The sequence below is a fragment of the Aethalodelphis obliquidens genome, unplaced genomic scaffold, assembly GCF_003676395.1.
Source record: "Aethalodelphis obliquidens isolate GAN/ISIS:26980383/991018 unplaced genomic scaffold, ASM367639v1 scaffold22, whole genome shotgun sequence".
Taxonomy (NCBI): domain Eukaryota; kingdom Metazoa; phylum Chordata; class Mammalia; order Artiodactyla; family Delphinidae; genus Aethalodelphis; species Aethalodelphis obliquidens.
The window spans coordinates 18,741,398-18,763,417 of record NW_020837966.1 but is presented as its reverse complement, the minus strand read 5'-3'; the positions used below and the strand labels follow the sequence as shown (position 1 = coordinate 18,763,417).

At 42.3% G+C, this 22,020-nt stretch overlaps 1 protein-coding gene across 6 annotated transcripts in view; it reads left to right on the top strand.

Moving 5' to 3' along the window:
- FOXP1 (forkhead box P1) overlaps positions 1-22,020 on the top strand; it is a 597,337-nt gene that overhangs the window by 202,254 nt on the left and 373,063 nt on the right. For 5 of the 6 annotated variants that reach the window (XM_027121390.1, XM_027121389.1, XM_027121387.1 and 2 more), the window contains exon 4: positions 15,280-15,375. The exons of the other annotated variant lie outside the window; for it this stretch is intronic. The gene's annotated coding sequence lies outside the window, so the exon portion shown is untranslated. The remainder of the gene's footprint in view (positions 1-15,279; positions 15,376-22,020) is intronic. 6 annotated transcript variants of the gene reach the window in all.

Here is a 22,020-nt window from a genome sequence, read left to right as displayed (position 1 = left end):
CCATTCACCATTTAGTTTTTTCCTCCAGTTTTTATTAATTTTGAGAATGAAAAAGGATGAAGAATCTTTTCTGCATGTCGCTCAGTTTCAAGTTTCTATAGGTGAAAGGTGAATAAATATGACAGGTATCGTTAGATACTCCTCTGTCCTCCCTTCTTTTGCTACCTGTCACCTTTTTTCAATTTCTTGCATCAGCTTCTACGTCTGGAGGATGTATGTGACGTGGAAAAGTCATCCTCCATCCCCATGATTCTCAGATGCTGTCTGGGAGATGAAAGAGGACCATAGCACGATGCCATTGAAGAGTCAAGAGGAAAAGCTTAAAAGAAAGTGAAGTCAAGGGCCTTCCCTGGTGGCACAGTGGTTAAGAATCCACCTGCCAACTCAGGGGACACGGGTTCGAGCCCAGGTCCGGGAAGATCCCACAAGCCGCAGAGCAACTAAGCCCGTGCGCCACAACTGCTGAGCCTGCGCTCTAGAGCCCACGCACCACAACTACTGAGCCCACGCGCCACAATTCCTGAAGCCTGTGTGTCCTAGAGCCCATGCTCCCCAACAAAGAGAGGCCACTGCAGTGAGAAGCCCATGCACCACGATGAAGAGTAGCCCCCGCTCGCCCCACCTAGAGAAAGCCCGCACGCAGCAACAAAGACCCAATGCAGCCAAAAATAAATAAAATAAAAATAAATTTAAGAAAGTGAAGTCAAGAACTCATTTATATAAATTTGGAAGTTGAAGATGGTGGTGTGGTTTTCCTTGAGCCCTCTTTTGGGGTAAAGCAAATTCTAGACATAACTGACTACTTAAGCTGTTTTGGGTTCATAGGATCACAAGTTCCAGTTCCAGGTTGGTTTCTTTTTGATTTTTTTTTTTTTTTAACTAAATGGCTACATTATAAAATTTGGAATCAGAACTTTCTCCCAACCTGTGTTGGGAAAACTTATACAGATAACTTACATTACCATTTGCTTTGGAACACACTAACCAGGATTTCTGGTAATTTTAAGGTGCCCATTTTAAGATGCAAGTCACAGCTCTTAAGTACTAAGGCGACATATTTTTCAAATGCTGTCTATGAATTGATTCAGTAGTGCCAAGGAATACATTTATCCCATTCCAAGGAGAACAAATTGTTCCAATACAGTAGCTTTTGGGAACTCAGCCATACCAGTTTGCTGCTTCTGGGCCTTACTTTACTTGTCTATAAGATGGAATTAACCTTATTATCTCAATGGTTTGTGAAGATGCAGTGATAGAATCGATGTGAAATGGTTTTGTGATATTTTGTAATATTACGTAGCCCATCAGATGCCATCCAATGTAATCTTTGAAATAATTGCTTTTGGAGGTTTCATCCTCCATCAATTCACCCAGCGAATAAGGACAGTATTGACTGCCCCGTCTTCTCTGGGTGGTTCATTCAGCATTGGAGAAACAGACATTTTAGTTTGCATTCCATGAATCTTGCAACAGACCCTCAGTTCATGTCCCCCCTTTCCCCAGTCGCTACCATAATCAGATTTACCATCCTTTCTAACTATGAGACTTTTTTAGAACTAATTTATTTTCTTCTTTTTCTTACGGGTTTGTTAAGATATAGTTGACACACAATGCTAAGTTTAAGGTGTACAGCATAATGTTTTGACTTACATACATCATGAAATAATTACCACAGTAAGTTTAGTGTGGTATCTCTCATAGAGATACCAAAAAAAAAAAGAAAAAGAAAAAAAAATTCTGCCTAGTGATGAGAACTCTTTGGACTTACTCTCTTAGCGGCTTTCATATCTAACAGCAGTGTCAATTATATTAATCATGTTGTATATTACATCCCTAGTGCTTACTTATTTTCTAACTGGAAGTTTGTACCTTTTGACCACCTTCATCCAATTCCCCCTCTCCCCAGCTAGACCCCCTCCCCCACCCCTGGTGACCACAAATCTTTTCTTTATTTCTATGTTTATTCGTTTTTGAGGTGTAATTGACTGACAACACTATGTTAGTTCCTGGTGCATAACACAGTGATTGGATAATTCTATACATCTCAAAATGATCACCACGATAAGTCTAGTTACCATCTGTCACCATACAAAGATATTACATTATTATTGACTATATTCCCCATGCTGTACGTTTCATCCCTGTGACTCATTAATTTTGTAACTGGGAGTTTGTACCTCATAATCTCCCTCACCTATTTCACTCATCCCCTCACCCCCTCCGCTCTAAAAAAAAAAGTTCATTTTAGAAGTTAATACTCCAGTGCCCGCCAGGTAATGTAAGTTCTAAGGATACTTTTACAAAATCCTCTTCCCTGCTGCGATCTTCTAGCCTTATTTTTGTCAACAGCTAGAGCAAGTGATTTCTTCATCCTCGTCCTTTTAAGATCATGGTTATTATTTCCAAGTGTGAAATCAGAGTATTTTAGTTGGAGAAACCATTTCATTTCCTCCTCATGTTTAGATCTAGAATGTCTCCTTGTACTTTTTATTCTTTACTTGGGGATACATCCAAGTTCTCAGATATAGAACATTTAGGGCTTAATTTAATATGATAAACTGTGAAGTCACTTGAATGTGCCTTTTAGTTACTTCTCTCTAGATTTTTTTATCTCCCAAGGTAAGATATACTATACAGAAATGTGAAAACAAGACCAAAAGCAAGTGTATACATCATTAAGTGACACTGAAATCATATTGTGTTTCTTTCCCATATCACACTGTTTAGTCTGTCTGGATTCTAGCTGTTTCTTTACTTAGGCCAACTTGTTGTGTCTTCCTCTGAATTTATCTGAGTAGAAGAATTAAGAGAAAAACCCCTGGGATTTCCTTCTCAAAAAGAACCCCTGACTCATTTCCCACTTCTCCATGTAGATATCAGTGAGCTCTTTTTTTTTTTTTTTCTGTGATCAAATTTAGAGGTAACTACTTTTCTCCTGACCTGGTAACTGATGACTTCTTTTTGTCTCTGTCTTATGGCAGTTCTGGTTTAATTTCTTTGGGCATTTGACTCTTTACGTGGCTAGAGATGTTCTCAGGCAGATTAGCAAGGACATCAGCTTTCCTTCAAGTGAAAGACCTGGTAGCCTTCTTGTTCAACATGTTAACCTTTGGGTCTGAAACAGAAACAGACTCACAGACATGGAAAACAAACCGAATGGGAAAGGGGGTGGGTGGGACGGGAGAGATACATTAGGAGTTTGGGAATAGCAGATACAAACTACTGTATGCAAAACAACTAAACAAGGTCCTATGGTACAGCAAGGTCCTACGGTACAGCACAGGGAACTACATTCAGTATCCTGTAATAAACCATAGTGGGAAAGAACTTGAAAAAGTGTGTGTGTTAATACATATAAATATATATAGCTGAATCGCTTTGCTATACACCAGAAATGAACACAACATTGTAAATCAACTATACTTCAAGAAAATAAAAAAAATGACTGGTAGACACAGGAAGAAACCAGAGTAAAAGATAGTGAAGCAAACTTTGATACCATTGTCTCTCTGTTCAAGGAGTGCCAGGAAGTTGGCAGCATTTTTATTTGCCCAGGGTGTGTTTAGTATCTCTAGCTCTTTAATATTGGCAAGTAGGTGATCGTACTGTCAGGTTATGATACTTGAGGGCAGCCCTGTTCCTTGCGTTGTTGCACAATAATAACTTCTCAGCTTTTTGCTACTTGCTTTCGTTTGGGGGTTCAGATGCTCCTGAAGTTCATTTTCTGACTTGCGTATGTGACGTAGAATGAGAATGCTCGGTAACACACTTCCACAGGAGACTCTCGTCTTAATAGTATACGTACAGAGATATTCTGTGTTTTGGTGGAAGTTACTCCGTTACAACCCTTGATGCGTGCTCCCTGCTGGGAAAGCATTCTAGAAACGGATGTCAACGAAGGGACATGCGTTCATTCCATACGTTTTCTAATTTCCAAAAATGTGCACCGTCAATATTTTTTCTTAATTGAACATTTTGTTGAACAGACGGGTGCTTTAATTATGGTGGTCTAAATTTACACACATTGCAGTGGTATTTTGCTACATTAATTACCTTACTTGTCAAGAGTAACAGGTAATTACTACATCAACTCACCCTCCTGCAGTACCTGGAAACATAACTTTATTTGAACAGATACAAGAAACCCGAGTATAGCCACGCCGCACCTTAGCTTGTGATAAAGGCTGGCCGTTCTCACAGTATTTGTTTTATAATGGGGCGGGGGTGGGCGGGGGGCAGAGGTGAGCTGGCCCTTTTCCTTGTGTCTGTCCACCTAAGGTGGAAATCCAGAAACTACGTCATAGATTCAAAGAGTCTGGACTGGAAGGAACCTTTGGAATAATTGAATTCATTAAGCCTTCTCCGTACAGTGTGTTTCAGACAATGACTTTTCTAAGTCTGCACAATAAGTAAATTAGTGTCCAATCCAGAATTGGCACTGATTTCACCCCACCAGGCTGGTAAAAAGCTTAAGGGATGTTAACGATTTTTAAAAAATAATTATAGAAAACTTCTCACCGATGGTTTGGCTGCCTTGTGAAAAGTATTTATCCTGTAGTCTGTTGAACTGCCAGGTACAACTCACATCGTTTGATTTCCTCCTCAGTGTATGGGTGTCAGCTCTTATGACAAGTTGTGTTAAAATTCTACTTTAACTTTTTTTTTTTGGTAAAGGCGCGAACTTTTTTTTTGAATTCTTGAACTTTATTTTTTTATACAGCAGGTTCTTATTAGTTATCTATTTTGTACATATTAGTATATACATGTCAATCCCAACCTCCCAGTTCATCCCACCACCACCCCCTCCAAGACGTGCACATTTTTGAGCCTGTAGGATGCCCCTAGCCAAATTATGCAGCATTACCTCTCTCGGTTGCCATGGCATAGAACAAAAGGACTGTGTTAGCTTGTAGGTGTGGCGCGGAATATACACAATGACATAATAGAGGCAGACTATCTTAAAAGGCTTTGTCCCCTTTTTAGTCAAACACCTGTGACAAAATTACGAACTGTGGTTAACATATACCACTTACAAGTGGTTTTTCAGAGTCGACCAGGGTAGGGGAGCTCAGCTTGCAAAGAACTTTCTTTCCCTTTGCACCTGGCAGGAGGAATGGGGTGACATTAGAAAGAAGTTCAAGACGTCTAGGGGTTATGGACCCAGCCTTGCAGAAATGATATAGGATGGCTTGTAGAGGACAGGGCAGGCCTCTTGGGGGTGCTTTGAGATGTACGGCCAAGGATCTCCCCAGCCCTGGACCCACTTCAGTTTCTCAAGCCTGAAATCGTGGCACAGATGCTTCGTTCCTGTAACTGTAGTCTTATCGCACGCCGTTACACATCACTCTGGGCTCTGGAACTCGTGATATTATAGCTCACAGTTGTTGGCTTTTCCTTGGGTTTTTTTTTTTAAATTAACAGACAGAATACGATAATTAATGTAGTCATTCCTGCGTGCGACAAATATCTCTTGAGTGTCTGCCGTATGACAGTCATTGTGCTTTGTGTGAGGGTTGCAGAGAGGGGAAGGCAGCCCAACAGACCCTCGCTCTCACAGACTTTGCCTTTGAGTAGAGGGAGGCAGAGAGAGTCAATAATGGAATGAAGGAGCAATGTAGTGACATAGAATAAAAATACATGAAGGAAACGGTATACGGCCCATACCTTGACAGGGTCACTTAGATGGTCTGATCAGGGAAGGCAGCATGGAAGAGATGGTTTTTTGTTTTGTTTTGTTTTGTTTTTTTCATAGTTTTAGGACTAGGAGTTTTCAGAATCGAGATGGTTTTTGATTTAAGGTCTAAAGGTTAAAAATGATCTCCATATACAAAGAGCTGTAGGAAGAACTTTCTAGGCAGAGAGAATGATGAGGCCTAAGCCTCAGAGTTAGTGAGAGTATGGTGTGGGAACAGAAGGTCATTCGCAGGAATAAGGGTGGGTGGGAGAGGTTGGAGCTGGGCCCTACGTGACATGGCAAAGGGCTGGGTCTTCTTTTCAGACTGATGCCAAGCCCTCGAAGGCAGCCACTTCTGATTCAGAGGTCAGAACAAACCACATGGTCGGCTGCTGGGGACAGGATTGCAGAACTTCAGGTATTTTCCTGAGAGTAGACTTCCTTGGGAGAGAGGCTAAGGTCTGGGTCCCCAGAGGTTGGGCAAGGAACCCAGAAAGAGTCCCCACCCGATACAGACTCGGCTGGTCCTGGTTAGGAGAAGACCGTCTTCCACCTGGGCATCGAGATGTGCACGGACAGGCAGGTTGGAAGCAGAGGACTTTGGGGCACAGTCCTCCAAGCAGCTGCAGCACCATCATCACTTGGAGACAGAAATGTAAAATTTCTGGCCTTACCGCAGCCTTACTGAATCAGAAACTCTGGGGTTAGGGCCCAGCAGTCCTGTTTTAATGAGCCTTCCGGGTGATTGTGTTGAGCCTGTGAGTTTGAAAACCCCTTTATGAGATACTAGTGCCGGAAAGGACTTTTCAGTTCTCCAAACTCACTGTTCTCAGTCTGCAGATGAGGGGACCCAGTTAAAAGCTATAGCTCAGTGCTGATGAGAAGCTGGGTCTCTCGACCCTATTCTAAGTGCTCTGTCCTCAGGAGTTTATGGATTTAAAGAATAAACAAAACCCACTTTGTTTTTGTTTTTTGTGGTTCTTTCTGAGGGATCATTCTGATATTTATAGAAAGGAGGAGACAAATGAATATTTAAGAAGGAATAGTGGTGCGGTCTGTGAACTGCCTCCTTTCTCTTGCTATTATTTTCTCAGAGAATTTAGAAAAGCAATTTTCGTGTGACTAACCCACTCTTTTCTCCCTGTCGGTGGAAGAAAAACAAGTGTTTTGTCTTAAGTTACACCGTTGAGACACTTAGCAGAGGGTAATGGCGTTCTTTTGTTTCTGTATTACTCAATGTATTTGGCCTCGTTTTTGGTTTGGAAGTCCTGATACTCCCACGTTATATTTTTAAAGTCATTGTAGAAGACAGAAGACGGATTATCGTCAGGCCCGGTGTTTGTGTTTGTCTGTTTTGACCAAGAGAATCATAGAATTGCTCTCTTCACCCTCCACCCAGCCCCACCTCCCTGGCTAAGTTCTGCTCATCTTTTTAATGTCTTAGGCTTCCAGATCATTTCTAACATGCAGCCTTTTCTGACGTGTTGTGCTTAGGTCAAATCTGTGTGTTCATCTTTCCCACTTGCTTGTATTGTTGTTTCCTGCAGGCCTCGTGAGAACAGAGTCCTCATTTGTCATATATGACCTAGGGTAATTGCTGAAAAAGTTAACTGTCACGTGAATGCTTTCCCTCTTAATTGATTAGTCATTTGTCACTCTATCAACAACCATTTATTGGAAGACATGGTGGCAGGTCTTTTCTGAAAGGGGATACACAGAATATCAAGACATGGTCCCATGGTGGAGACTAAGCCAGAAATAAGTAGGTATTCAAGGAAATCCTAATGAAGACTGTAATAAGGTGTAAAGTATATTAGTCAGGATGTGTTGTGCTAGCTGCTGTGACCAACAACCTGCAAATCTTGGTAGCTTAACATAATAAAGGTGTATGTCATGCTCCCTTCATGTCTGTATGTGCCCATGGAACCTCCTCCATCCTGGATTTGCCAAGAGAACTGGGGGTCTCCACGGTCTCGGGGGATGAAGAACAGGGAGCACAGTTGATTCTTTGGTCAGGCTTGGAAGTGGGGCACCTTGCTTCTGCTCCCATCCCATGGACCAGAAATCGGACACATGGTCCCAACCTAAGAGTCAGGAAAATGGGGCAACATAATCGTCCTGTGTGCCCAGGAAGAGGAAGATGAAATGGCACTAGTTATTGTGTGATAGTCCCAAACAATACGTTACTCTGGTTTGGGCCACTGAGGTTAGATCACAGTGAAGCACAGCGCCTTCTCTCTTTGCTAGCTGCTCGTCAGTAAACACCCTTGTTCCCCCAGAGATCAGAAGAGCGATAGTCCTCAGAGGGCCTTGATTTTTGCATGTCATGGGGAAGATGTCTTTCATTTCATTCCCAACTGAAAGCCCATCTTCCTCTGGGGTTAGGCAGGGTGATTTGTTGATGAGCCAGCTGTGGCTTGCATTTGTTCCACTGTAAGATGGAATAGTCTACCCCGAGTGCGAGTGTGACTACCCACAGATTGGCTTTCCCATGGTGGGACCTCGCCGCGTTCTGCAGTTGGCTCTCCCTTTCTCTTTTCCTCCTGGAGTTGACAAGTTTGGAGAAAAGAGTTTCCCCGTGGTGAGAACCAACAAAATCTCTCCCACTTGTCGTTGTTGTGGGCTTACAGACAACCCTTGGGCGAATGGTTATGTGTTAAGGAGAAAGCTGACGTTGCTTTTAAGGCTTAAGTTTTTTGTGTACTCAGCTCAGTTTATTTCTCTCCAGAAGATACCATGGGAAATTTTTCGTGGTACATTAAGTGGAGGAAAACATATTAATAAAGTGTTGATGATGCCTATTTTTTTGTTCTTCGAAAAAAGATGTTTCTTCCCCACTGTCTTCTTGACCACAGTGGTTCTCAAGAAGGAAGCTGGAATCTTCATCTAGTCCCCAGTCTTCCTTCCTCTATCCTTTTAGCTCAGTACAGGGGCACAGTGAGAAGCTGAGCAGGGCCAGTGGAGACGTGTAGTTGAGCTGGAGGCTGGAGAGATCTCCAGTGGCCTTTTAAGGACCAAGTGCAGGTTTTGATCTCTTTCCCTGCGAGTACTGGGGAGCCACTGAAAGTATGCAAGCGGGGAGTGAGAGGTGAGTGCAGGGTGAATATGCGTGCATCTGTCTGAGACAGAGATTGACCGAGAGAAAGAAAACAGTGATGAATGATGACTGCCTTTGTCGTGTGCTTTTTGGCTGGTGGGGAAGAGCCCTCCACAGGAGAGAGTGAATGTGGAGACAGCGTAGCACCTTTTTCCTCACTGACATGAGAGGTTTCCTCCCTCTTTCTGCTCAGAAGTTACTTGTCAATCGGGAGCTCACCATCCCCTCTTCAAAGCAAAGTAGTGCATTGGGGTAAATATTTACGAAATGGCAAGCTTCCTTGATCAAGATGTATTTTGTGTTTAAGGAGCCAATGACTCAGAATTGTTTTAAGTTATTGAAAGACAAAGTTATTGTGTGCCATCACGTAAAAAGGAAAGAGGAGAGAAAGTGCAGTTTTTGAATCAGGCAACTGATTTACAGCTATAATCTACAAGCGATCAAATGCTTTCAGCAAAATTGTTTTGGGTTTTTTTTGAAGGCTTAAAGTATAAAAATTTAATTTATTTACAGAATCTCATTAGAGGACTTTTTAAAAGTAAGGTGAACTCTTCAGTTGCTTCGAGGAATGTTAATTGAGTGCGTGAGATGCTATAACACCATGTTTGGGAAATGAGAGATGACACGAATCTCTGCTCTCAAGACACTCCTGTTCTGAGAAAGAGGCAATCAAAAGCCATTAATAAATGAGTGTCAATAAATGTACAGCGAATGTCTTCTTCTTTTTGAAGTTCAGATAGCTTTTTCATATTCTATAACCGATATTTGAGAAATTGCTTTGTTTTAGAGAATCAAAAATACAAAAAAACTGTAAAGAAAATAGCAGCTAATCCCATTTCCTCCAAGGCAAACTCTCTGTCCATTTTCTTTTCTTTTTTTGATGCATATGTTTAAGAGTGTACTTTAGCTATGATTTTTCTATCTTATTTCATGGCCCATCATAACAAGCGTCTGTACGCATTTCCCTATTCCTGGAGTTATTTTTAATGGCTACAAAATATTCTTTTGTCAGACTGGGCTATCATTGACTTGCTTTTTTTCTGTTGGGATTGACATTTTAGGTAAAACAAATTCATACCATTTATCCATTTTATGTCTCAAACCATCTTGTGTACTTCACTGTTGTAATAAAACATGAATGGGGAACTGAGATTTTTTTAAAAAAAGCATTTCTCTGTCTGTATTACGTCTGTGAGCTTTACCACCCGCCCAAAAAAAGTGAACTAAACCCTTGTTACAACAACTTTACATTCTTGGGAGAATGACGGGAGAATATATTTGATGCGTTTCTTCTGGCATATTCTATCTTCGGACACATAGCTCCCACTCTGGAATTGGTTGATAAAGAGCGTCCTCCAAATCCAGGAAAGCTGTTTGGTTCTAATGTGGGGAGACTTTGTACTTGATTTTGAAACTTCTAGAGGTTGTCATTTTTTGCTTCTAGCATTCACTCTTCCAGTGACATTTTAAATCTACAAATTATTTATTTTGCTTTACTTTTTTTTAAAGAAGTATTTATTATAAGGTGACTTTAAGGTGACTGTTGCCTCCATTACCTTAAGACAGGGACTTGATTGTGCTGGCTGAGAAAAACCATCAGCTTTTTCTTTTCGTTACAGTGATACTATTTCCCATTATGTAACACATGAGAAATCATAATGTGTTATGTGTCAGTATGTAAAACCCCCAGTCAGTTTTCTAAGGCGGAAGGTAGCAAATGATGGTGGTGATCATTTTGTAACATATAAAAATACCGAATCACTATATTGTTGTACACCCGAAACTAATATAAGAAGTCAATTATACTTCCAAAAAATGGGGGGAGGGATGAAATTAAAAAAAAAAAAAGAGTTGGCAACTTATGGCCCTGGGGCCAAATCCAGCTCACTACCTGTTTTTGTAAATAAAGTTTTATCAGAACACAGAACCCATTTGTTTATCCCCTTTAGTTGCTCTCCTGCTGCGGTGGCAGAGTGGCATAGTTGCCACAGAGAACTTACAGCTGCGAAAGCTGCAGCATCTAAAATATTCACCGTCTGGCCGTTTACAGAAAAAGGTTGCCAACCCTTGTTCTAAAATATGACCAAAGTATAGTAAAATGCCTTATATATAGTTAACAACCATTGCATTAAGAATGTAAAAATGTCTAAAACATTGATTTCTCAACAATTAATATGCTCTCAACATGCATTTTTTTTTGAAATGTGGCTTTTTTTTTTTCTTTCTTTTTTATCACCAAGAACATCTGCGACACATCCCCTTTGTTGCTGGCTTTTCAAAACCTCTACAGAAGTTTCTGACATTCTACCGATTGTATTGTAACTTGACACTTTCTCCTCATGCTTTTAATTGAAAATGTTGTGTTACATTTTAGAGCATGTCATGGACTTTTCTCTTTTATAAGCAACAAGCAAAAACGTTTGACTTAGAAATAAGCATTTCCTGCAAAATGTGGGTATTAAAAGCCAAGAGGCAGTCAACTAAGAAAATGTCCACTGGATCTACATTCCCTGGCGTTGGTTCGTATTTGACTTCTTAGAGGCTCAGTGTTGCCATCCGTAAAATGGAAATCGGACCGCCTCACAGGGCCACGTGAAGATAAAGTAAGGAAAGATACACCTGACATGTTTTGGGAACACATTAGCTGCCTGCTTCCATTCTTCTTTCTACCCTTAGGTTAATTAGAGGAGCAAACAATCACAACTATAACGTATCTTCAGGGATGTTTCCAAATTTGCCAATTTATGTGTGGTGTTTCCGAAATTGAAGTATACGTTTGGAACCGGGTGGAAATTAGAAAGGTCTGTGTATTCGGGTAAGAGATACAAACTGGCGAATGTAATAAGCGTTCCTGAGTCTCAGAGGCTTAACATAGTGCAGGTATACTTGTGAGGCACCTCCGTCTGGTGGCTGGTGGGGAACAAGTATGGTGGTCTGCTCCATGTGGTATTTCAGAGACCTTGGCTTATTCCCCCCAGTGACTCCACCATCTTGTAGGACTTGGAGTTCTGCCCTGGACCTCCGGGCTCACAACCAAGGGAAGAGAGAGGGCATTAGGGATGGGTCAGAGGCTCCTGGGTCAGGATGAAAGTAACATAGCAACTTCCATCTGTTTGGCCGTAACTCAGCCGCAAGGACCCACCTAACTGGAAATACATCCCAGCTGTGTACGCCCAGGAAGAAGGAAGAGATCTGATGAACATTCAGTGAGTCTCTGCCACAGACTGACCACATCTTCTTGGGTTATTACGGAGGATACATGCTTCCCAGGCATAAAAGGCGCAAAGATGCCCGTAATCTGAGAACCTGTCTTTAACAGTTACCCACGTAAATAACATTTGGAGACAGTAATGCTGGGTAGAGACAGTTAATCTGTATACGTGTTTAAATATATTTTAGAAATTAGCCTGTGATCTGAATCTGCTTCCCACATGTTGTGTGCCATTTACATACTTTGGCATTCTAAAATCACAGATCTATCCCAGAGTAAGTTTAGAGATAGATACTTAAGAAATGTTGCATTCAGTGACATTTTCATTACCAAAGTGGTCTACGTGGACTCAGATTTATTTTGCCACCCTATAAAAGCAGAAGTCATACACAGTATCGAGTGGAATTTTTATCCACGAGGGCAGATAGGACATTTGTTGAAATACTGCCATTGTTATTTGATTCCAAGTGCACATCTTACAATGAACCACATCAGGACCATTTTCAATTTTTTAATACCTCTCATGGATCTAAGCACACCTTTTTTAAGTTATTCATTTTAAATTATGATTATATGAATATTTTAGGATTATAATCACCATTAAATGAAGGACAAAGTTTATCATACCAAAATAGAAAATTTAAAGTAGAAAGAACTTGATTGCAAGGTTTAGCAGACTAGAAAGAAGACGTAAAGAGGATATTAAAGAACATTTTTCAAAAGACCCTCAGTAGTACAGATTTACAATAGATTTGGAAAAAACACAGTTGCATTCAGTGATGTTTGTGAAGATCATATTTGAGACAGTCTCATCAAAGATCAAACTTCTGTAAGATTGAAAAAGCACACTAAAGCAAACAAACCTTTTGGTCATTCCATGGAAAAACTAACTTCAAAAGAAATCTTCATTCAGTACCATAAAGTTGGTGAAGTTTATTTGAGATAGAAGTTGCTCTTGACCTGAAGGTGATCCTGTGGCTTTTTGGTCAAGAATCAAGATTGTATATGGCCATAGGTGATTAAAAATATCGCTTTCACTTTTTCTTGGTATTCACGGCATTTCCTACTACCTGTCACTTTGTCCTTGACGAAATTTGAGACTGAAAACGAGTTGACAAGGATGGTTTTCCCATCAGTTGGTCCTCATTTTTTCTCGGGTGCTCCTTTGTTATATTCGAGTTCAGATTTACTATTCATGAGCCACATTTTAATCAGTGACCATATCCGACAAATGGAAGCTAAGCGCTGGTTAGTATGTTGAAAATAAACGCGAGGGCTCTCATTAATGTCGCCGTCTGAATAATTAGTTGAGCATCGTGTACCGAGCAGCGGCGAAGGCAAGCTGGCTTTTCACTGGAACGACAGGCTGACAGCCACGTCCTGGAGTGTGGTCATTAGTGTGTCCCACCATCAATGTCATGTTACTGTGTCAAATTAGTTAGTGTCCCCTTAGGAGAGATGCCGGACCTACAAATTATCCTCCCACATCCCTGGAAACCGTGTTTGCGAAACCTGCGATCAAGTGTGGGCAAATTATTAACACGGCTCATAAATGAACTAGTTTACAGGCTTATAACATTTTACAAGTAGATAATAAAGGGTAGAAAAGTTTTCCAATTGCTTTGCCCTGATGTGAGGGCTGTGATCTGCCGACGTTTCCTGGAGGAGCCCACAGCTGATAGGTTTTCGAGAGGAGCGCGCATACACATGGAGTGTCAGAACGAATGTTTGGAAAATGTAGCCTCTGAAGGGAAGCCAGTGTAAATGCATTGGAAACAATATAATTAACGTGGTTATCTCATTGCTCTGAGAAGCCCGTGACAAGGGTCCTCTTTCTTGTGGCAGTTGCTCATTAATGAGGTCACCAATTAAGTCTGAACTTTGCCAACTGAAATTACCTGGAAAAATATTTCTGATGCATTCTTATCGTGCTCTTAAGCTGCCCTGTTGAAGGAGAATAACGCTAACACAGCACGTTAAAACTCATAGGGGAATGACGATTCTTAGTCCGTAATGTATTTGACAAACAGTTTACACTCACGTCGATACCTGATACCTAGAAAACAGAGTGTGGACCCATCTGTCCTGAGTTTATCTCCTATCAAGAAAAGGCACCCACTGGGAGCACCACCACTTAACAGTCTGCTGAGCCCCAGTAGACAGACAGCCCACGTAGTTTCCGGAGATACACGACTATTCAAATCATAAAACTCCATACATCTCTTTTTTGGTTTCAACTTCTCTGTCTGATTAGATTAGAATACATGTGCATTCACAGAGTGTTTTCTGAGTTTACTTTTGCAAGGGAACAGCGCACACACAGGGAAGAGGTCGTGCTTTTTGTTCGTCCTGTAGTTGCATTTCCCTACCTCACAGCGGGTCCCTTCTGACATCTTCAGGGCTGTACAGGTGTCATTATCATCTCAAGGATCTAAGCAGAAAAGGCCTGGCATGTAAAACCTTGCTACTGACTGCTGTTCACAAAAACCTGCTGAAACTGCTTGAGGATGAGCTGACTTGTCTGTCAGCAACTTCAACTTACTTGGCATTGTATTTGGTAAATACTCATAACCCAACTAAGCCGTGAAAGCGCATGGCCTCGGCACACATGAGCACACGCACAGGCTGACTGTTTGCAGGAGAGGGCTGTTTCACAGCCTCCTTCTGCATTTGAAATGCAATGGAGAAAGAACTGTAACCTTTGGGGAGTAAGATTTTGTGTTTGTCTGGCAGGTGAGATAGCTTGTCTTTTTTTTTTTTTTTTTTAATAAGGTGATGTGTGTGTGTGTGTGTGTGTGTGTGTGTGTGCGTGCGCGCGCACGCGCGCGTATACGTTTGTGTGTGTATTTCCTCCGGTCGCTTGTACTGAATGCACTGAGAGAGACTGAAGACCAAAACCCAAAGGAAAATCTTCAGTGGGACTCAGGGATCATCTTACCCATATTGCTCAGAATGAGATAACATTGTAATTCCTAGAAGTTATCCTCAAAAATAAGAACTGTTGGAAGTTAAAGGAACCAAACTTCCTAAGTGAATGACAGTGGCTTCAAGAGTAGCAGTTTTACTTGACTCTGTAACATCTTTGTGCTATAATTCTATAACGCTGAACTCAAATTACGAGCTACATGGAATGCTGATTCTAGAAGGGAAAGGACAAAATAGGTACACAGATACATGATTATATATTTAAAAGCACGGTGTCAATAAGGAAGACCTAAGGCTTAACGTGAATGTGTTACTTTTGAGGCAACACAGTTTGCCTCTTCTCTTAACCTCTTCTGTTCTTTTTGCTTTCAGTGTCTCTCTGTGTGTTGCAGTCCTGTGGCATTATGCATGCCCCCAACCAGTGACCTCCAGACTTTTTATGGCTGTGAGACACGTTAAAAGTTCAGGGTGAGTGGCAAACAACACTTACATTGTGTACCGATTAAAAGTTGCCATCCACCTTTGCAGGTGACACGATACTGGATATAGTAATCCCTCAGAAGATAATGGAATGCCCCATTATCAAGCATGAGTTCCAAAGCCAGCAGGAATACGTTTATTGCCTTCCACGATAGCTTTATGGCTTTTCGGAGCAGGATTTGTAACTTGCATCATATCTGTGGAAGGGTGATCTAATGAAGGGTTGGTAAACTTTGTCTCTAAAGGGCCAGATGGTAAATATTATTAACCTCATGGACCATAGAGTCTCTTTTGTAACTAGTCAACTCTGCTGATGTAGCGCAAAAGTAGCCACAGACTATAGGTAAACAAATGGGCGTGACTGCATCCAATAAAACTTCAGTTGCAGAAACAGGTCGTGGGCCACACTTGGCCTAAAGGCCGTAGTTTGTGGGCCCTGATCTAATGCATCAAAGGGGAACAGATGACCTGGAATCAGGATACCTCACCAGGTAGCAGTCCCTCTGTTATTGAGCAGACCATTTATCAAGAAGAAATGGGAATAAAAAAAATAATGCCCTTTCTACTGAGGTAGGAGTAGGCTGTATTTGTAAGGATGAAACAAGATATAATGTACAGGAAAGCACTTTGAAAGTTTCGAAACTCCTTACAAATGTAATGGATGCCGTATACCATTATTATGGTTCACCTAGTGGAATATACCTCCTTCACCCTTTTAATCACATTGGGTTTTCATGAGCTAAATGAGAGTGAGGGAAAGCTCTTTTATTTTCTAAGTCATGTGGTTTGGCTGTATGTTCCTTCTATTTTTATAGTTGATGGACAAGCTGTTGAAATGCCTCTTTGGTATCAAATACGGATGAAGGGCTATGCGGATAGATTATGGCAGGCTAAAGATCAAATGCCGATACAGAGCCATTAAATTTCCTTGAATCATCAGATTCTGAGAGTGTTTTCAGATCTTCCACCTTTAAAATAGGCCCTAATAAATAATAATGCTTCGGATGTCTACAAGTATGTTTGAAATTCACAAGCCTTGCATGTCAAAACATAGAGACAGGTTCAGCAAATATGCTTCCCTGGACTAGTGGTACTAATTAAGGAAAGTCATACTTAAACAAACAGCTTGGTGAATAGAGGGGTAATCAGAATCTCCATTCATGAATTCCTAGGCTTTTTTTTTGTTTTCTGACAAAAAATAGTAGGCTAGTCTTTAGATATGTTTTCATGTCTTTCTATCATTTAAGAATTGTTTTCCAGTAACAGAGATGCACCTATGTGAGGTTAAAAAAATTAGTTATGTGTTCTCTCATAAAAGATGTCTGGGGGAGAGCAATTTGCGCTTTCTGTCTTTATGCTCTGCTTGCCTGTTTAGGTGTTGCTTCATTTTCACGGTCACATGATGGCTGCTGGCGCTCCAGCCACTGCTTCTACATCCTGAAAGGAAGAGGCAAGAGTACAAGGAACAAAAAGAGTACTCCTCCCAGCTGAGGAAGTCCTCTTTAAAGAACTTGCCCTGAAGTCTTGCTCAGTGGCTTCTATTTACATCCTTGTATCCACCCCTAATATAAGGGCATCTGGGAACTGGATCCTTAGACTTGAGAAATTTGTTGTCCCAGATAAATTCCAGGTTCTAGTAGTAATGAAGAAAAGGTGTGTGGTCGTTGAGCAGCAATCGTGGTTGCTTATATGAAATCATGCTCTCAGTTTTTCTTCCATGTCTAATTTTTATTTATTTTGATGAATGCCTTCTTTCTTTGATTGATTTGTGTGTGTAATGTCTTATTTGAATTTTACATGTTTGAATTTCAGCTTACTCAATTCTCAGCAGAGATACATATCTCAGTAAATATTTTAGGACCATAATATTCTTACTAGAAGTACCATGGCAAATCTGAGAAAGAAATTTCTGTCTCATGAGAACCATCAACCAAAATTTAAACTCCCAGGGCTTCCCTGGTGGCGCAGTGGTTGGGAGTCCGCCTGCCGGTGCAGGGGACACGGGTTCGAGCCCCGGGCCGGGAGGATCCCACGTGCCGCGGAGCGACTAGGCCCGTGCGCCACAGCTGCTGAGCCTGAGCTCTGCAGCCTTCGAACCACGGCTACTGAGGCCCGTGTGCCTGGAGCCCGTGCTCTGCGGCAGGAGGGGCCGCCGCAGTGAGGAGCCCGCGCACAGCGACGAGGACCCAGCACAGCCATAAATTAATTAATTAATTAATTTTTAAAAAAATTTAAACTCCCAAATTTTCGAATGGATTTTCTCTCCTCTGGATGGGAGATTTTGTTAAAGCCTTAGTCCTAGCATGAGGTCCTAGGACATACAGGCCTGCACCCAACTGTGTTGTTCCCGGTATGTGTGAGGGCTGCCACTGATGGCTTTGAACTATCCCTCAGAGACTGGACAGTGCTGCCTACTCTGCAGCTCTGCTTTGCTCTTCCCCATGTGTCTGCTGAAAGCTTACTTTGGAGGGTGGTGGAGACAAGTAAGCCACTCCTGTCCAGTTTCCCTATTCCAGATTGGCCTGTACTTTATTCTCGGGAAAATTACCATCCCACAGAAGAGACTTCCCTTTACTTCATAATATAGTCTCTGCCTGTACGAGCCTGTGATAGAGGCTCAAGAAACACGGTAGCTGATGCGTTCACAGACATTTCTTGAATGCCTGCTGTAGCTGTAGGATAGCAATGTGGGTAAGAGTGTCTGCACTGAAGTTAAATCAGCCTAGGTTCACGTTCCACCATTTCCATTTACTGGTTGAGTGCCCCTGCGTCAGCTACTTAACCTTTCTGGGCCATGACCTCCTCGTCTGGGAAATGGGGATACAAATAGGAGCTGGATTCCTATAAAGAATTACTGAGCTGATGCTTGTAGAGAGCTTAGCACAGTCCCTGGTAGGTAATAGATGCCAGCATTGTGCCATGCGCCCTGGGTGATGTGCTGGAAATCCCAGTCTGAGGAGTTTTTACCGTCCTCTGGCTGGTCCGCTGGCCATTACTGTACTGGTAGACGATGTATATTTCACAGTCCCTTGCTTCTCGCCTGGTATTCTGTTGGAAGTTTAAGTAAAGCCCTGGGAGGTGGCTTTGATGCCCGTCTCCAAGGACTCTGCAGCCACGTATACAGCTGGACAGCCCGGCTAACGGAACTTAGATCTCTGGGTCCCATTTTGACGCTTTCCCCTGAGAGGCAATCAGTTCGTTCTTTATTCCGTTTTTTGACTTACTCAGACGATGGGCCTGCCCAGCAAGCAGAATTCACTAACTGCTTTCACGTTGGTATTGCTGATGATAATCTGAAACTCAGTAGGGTTTCACTCATGCAGGCTGGTGCTCCATGAGGTCGGTCTTGCCCGGCCTCATCCCGGTCCCCGCCTTTGTGCTGAGTCTGCAAAGCAGCCCCTGGTCCCCACACGTCTTCTTGGGACTGGCCCTCAAAGAACAGTGTCGTATGCACAGAGAAGCTGCCGCATGACTGGCAGAGATCATCAGCTGTGCCCGTGGACGGCCCAGTTGGCGACGTGTCCCAGAGATTGAGAAGCGTTGGCGACCACTTGACCGTGGCTGTCTGTTGATTACTTGACTCTGTGGAAGTAGTGGCTTGCAGGAGTGGCTCGCTCTTTTTCAGGAGACTCTTGGAAACTAAATTTTTCCTCTGTGGTTTCAAGTATTTTATTTAGACACTGTTCCTGTGCTCAGTTGCCTTAAAATCTTCCTCGCCCCTGGACCATGCGATTCTCTGTCTGGAACAATTTTTGTGCTTCACAGAGCTAACCCCTTCTCATCCTTCATTATTCAGTTCAAATATCACCTTGTTGGGGTGGGCTTCCCTGACTACCCCCATTAAAGGTGATTTCCCTCTTCCCCCTTCTCACTGTCAGCCACCCAAGCCTCTTGTCTGTTTCAACTTACTACAGCTCTGTCACCTTCTGAATATACCTGTTAACCAGGTAATAAGCAAGAGGCAGATCTGTGTGAATCAGTGTTGCTTCTTCATGGCTGACAGTGCCCAGTCAATAGTAGGCAGGCTGTCAGTCAGTATTTGTCGAAGCAGTCAGAGGACATTTGGGATTTCCCTGTGAATTTCTATATTTCATGGTACTAAGAGGACTGCATCTGGGTGAGAGAGTAAGAAAAGAAATGAAACCATACACGTCACCTTTATTATAGGAATAGAATCCTGCCCTTGGGTTTTCTCTGGAAAGCTTCCTCTCTACCTTGTACAAGTCTTTGATACTCTGTGTGTCCCATCCGGAAAGGGTTATACATCATCACCTTCCCCATGAAGACAGAATCATTTGCCTTTTGGTTCTAAAGCTTATGGTGGGTGGTATAAGTTCATTAAGGGTGTTGGATTCCAAGCCCAAATCCCAGCACTCTCGTTCCCTGGCTCTTTGTTCTTGGACAAATTACTTCCTCTCTTTGGTCCTCAGTTTACTTACCTGAGGCAGGGGAAATAGCAGGACCTAATAAATAAACTCGTAGTGTTCGTGCAAGGGTTAAATGAGATGCTACGTGTACAGTGCTTTGCACGGGATCTGGAACAGTGTAACGACGCTGTTGATTCAGGAAGATCAACAGAAGGGTATTGGGAACCACACTGACAAAACTCATAACGTCCTTTCTTGTGATCTTCATTTTAAAGGGGGTAAAGATGGCAAAGAACCTGGATTCCCTATTAGATTCGCTCATTTCATGCACTGAATTACCTTTAAAAAGTGGAAAATGAGCGAGCAGTGGGATGACCTGTTTTATATTTGTTGTTAGCATGTCGACTGTTGGATGTGAGGGATCTGTTTCAGATAAGGCCAGTGATAAGCCTCAAATGCTGGGATGGCTCAGTGTTTGGAGCCCAACCCACATGCAAAAACACCTTCGGAATTTGGAGTTGAAGGTCCTGCACTGTCCTTACGCTGCCTGGCTGGGGAGATGTTTCATCCTTAAGTAATGAGAGCTCATTTGATCTCCTGCCTCACAATAGACCATGTCTTAAGTTGCCTGGAAATTCTAATTTTAAAAAAATTGGGGACTTCCTGGTGGTCCAGTGGTTAGGACTTTGCACTGCCAATGCAGGGGGCCCGAGTTCGATCCCTGGTCGAAGAACTAGATTCTGCATGCATGCCACAACTAAAAAAAAAAAGAAAATCCCACAGGTGGCAACAAAGATCCTGCGTGTCACAACTGAAGACCCAGCATGGCCAAATAAATAAATAAATATAAAAAAAAAAATCGTACCCTTGATGTATTGGTCCTGAACATTTACATCTCTCTTTTTTGAAAGGAAATTCAAGTCTGTATGGATTGAACGGAGGTAGATGTAAATATCTTTCATTGTGAGCTTTTCTTTCTTTCACCTGCTTAAGGTAGAGGGTCTGTTCTGGTTGCTGTGTTGTATTAGTTGGGGCCTGGTTGAACTGTGCTGTTTGTTGTGCATTTGCTGTGTGAAAGCCCAAGCACAGAGAGGGATTTGTCTCTCTCTCTATCCCACAGCTTTTGGTGGTAAAAGATGAACTATATCAAGTCACATACTCTCATTGACATGATTTATGGAAGAGCTAGTGTTACCTAAGAAATTTAAAGAGCTGATAGGGGCTTCCCTGGTGGCACAGTGGTTAAGAATCTGCCTGCCAATGCAGGGGACACGGGTTGGAGCCCTGGCTCGGGAAGATCCCTCATGCTGCGGAGCAATTAAGCCCGTGCGCCACAACTACTGAGCCTGCGCTCTAGAGCCCGCACACCACAGCTACTGAAGCCCGCGCGCCTAGAGCCCGTGTTCCACAACGAGAGAAGCCACCGCAATCAGAAACCTGCGCACCGCATCGTAAGAGTAGACCCCGCTCACCGCAACTAGAGAAAGCCCGTGCGCAGCAACGAAGACCCAACACAGCCAAAAATAAATAAATAAATTTAAAAAGAAAAGCCATTAATTTTTGTTGATTTATAATTTGTCCCTCTCAGCTTAATAAAAATAAAAGAGCATGAGTAAAATACAGTTTAGGGCATCACGTTTGGTTCCTAATATCCTTTTTAGAAGCAAAAAAGCTAAAGTTCAATGAGCAGGAGTTAAGTGAAGCAAACGATTCAGGAAAAACCTTCATTAGACTCATAACAGCCCTTGGAGTGGCAAAGACCCAGCTTTTCTTCCATCTATAAAAAACATGCAACACCCTTGTCTCCAAATACCATTTCAGAAACGAAAACAATAATCACGAAAGGGGAAACAGATCCGTGTAACGCGAGACTTGATTCGTGTCGTTTACACGGGAAGCCTGACAACCTGGATCACCACCCATGCAGCCATCTTCTCAGTATCCTGATGCCTGAGCATCAGCAGGAAAGATTAGGAGCGTTCCAAGGGGTTTTCTCTGATGTTTTGAAATGTTGCTGCATTCAGTGTGCCTCTCAGGGCCAGGTGAGTCTGGTTATGATGTGCTGGGGCTTGAATCTCACATTGCCGCTTCTTATGGACCGTCAGTCAACCTTTATTTACCCTGGATGTTCACATCAAGGCCGTCTTTGTCCATTTCTGCCCCAGATCATTTGTTACTGGTGACACAAATCTATTCCTTCACTTCCAGCCCACTTCTTAAACATGATAATTTTTTTTTAATTCTACTAGAATAAAGCATGCATATG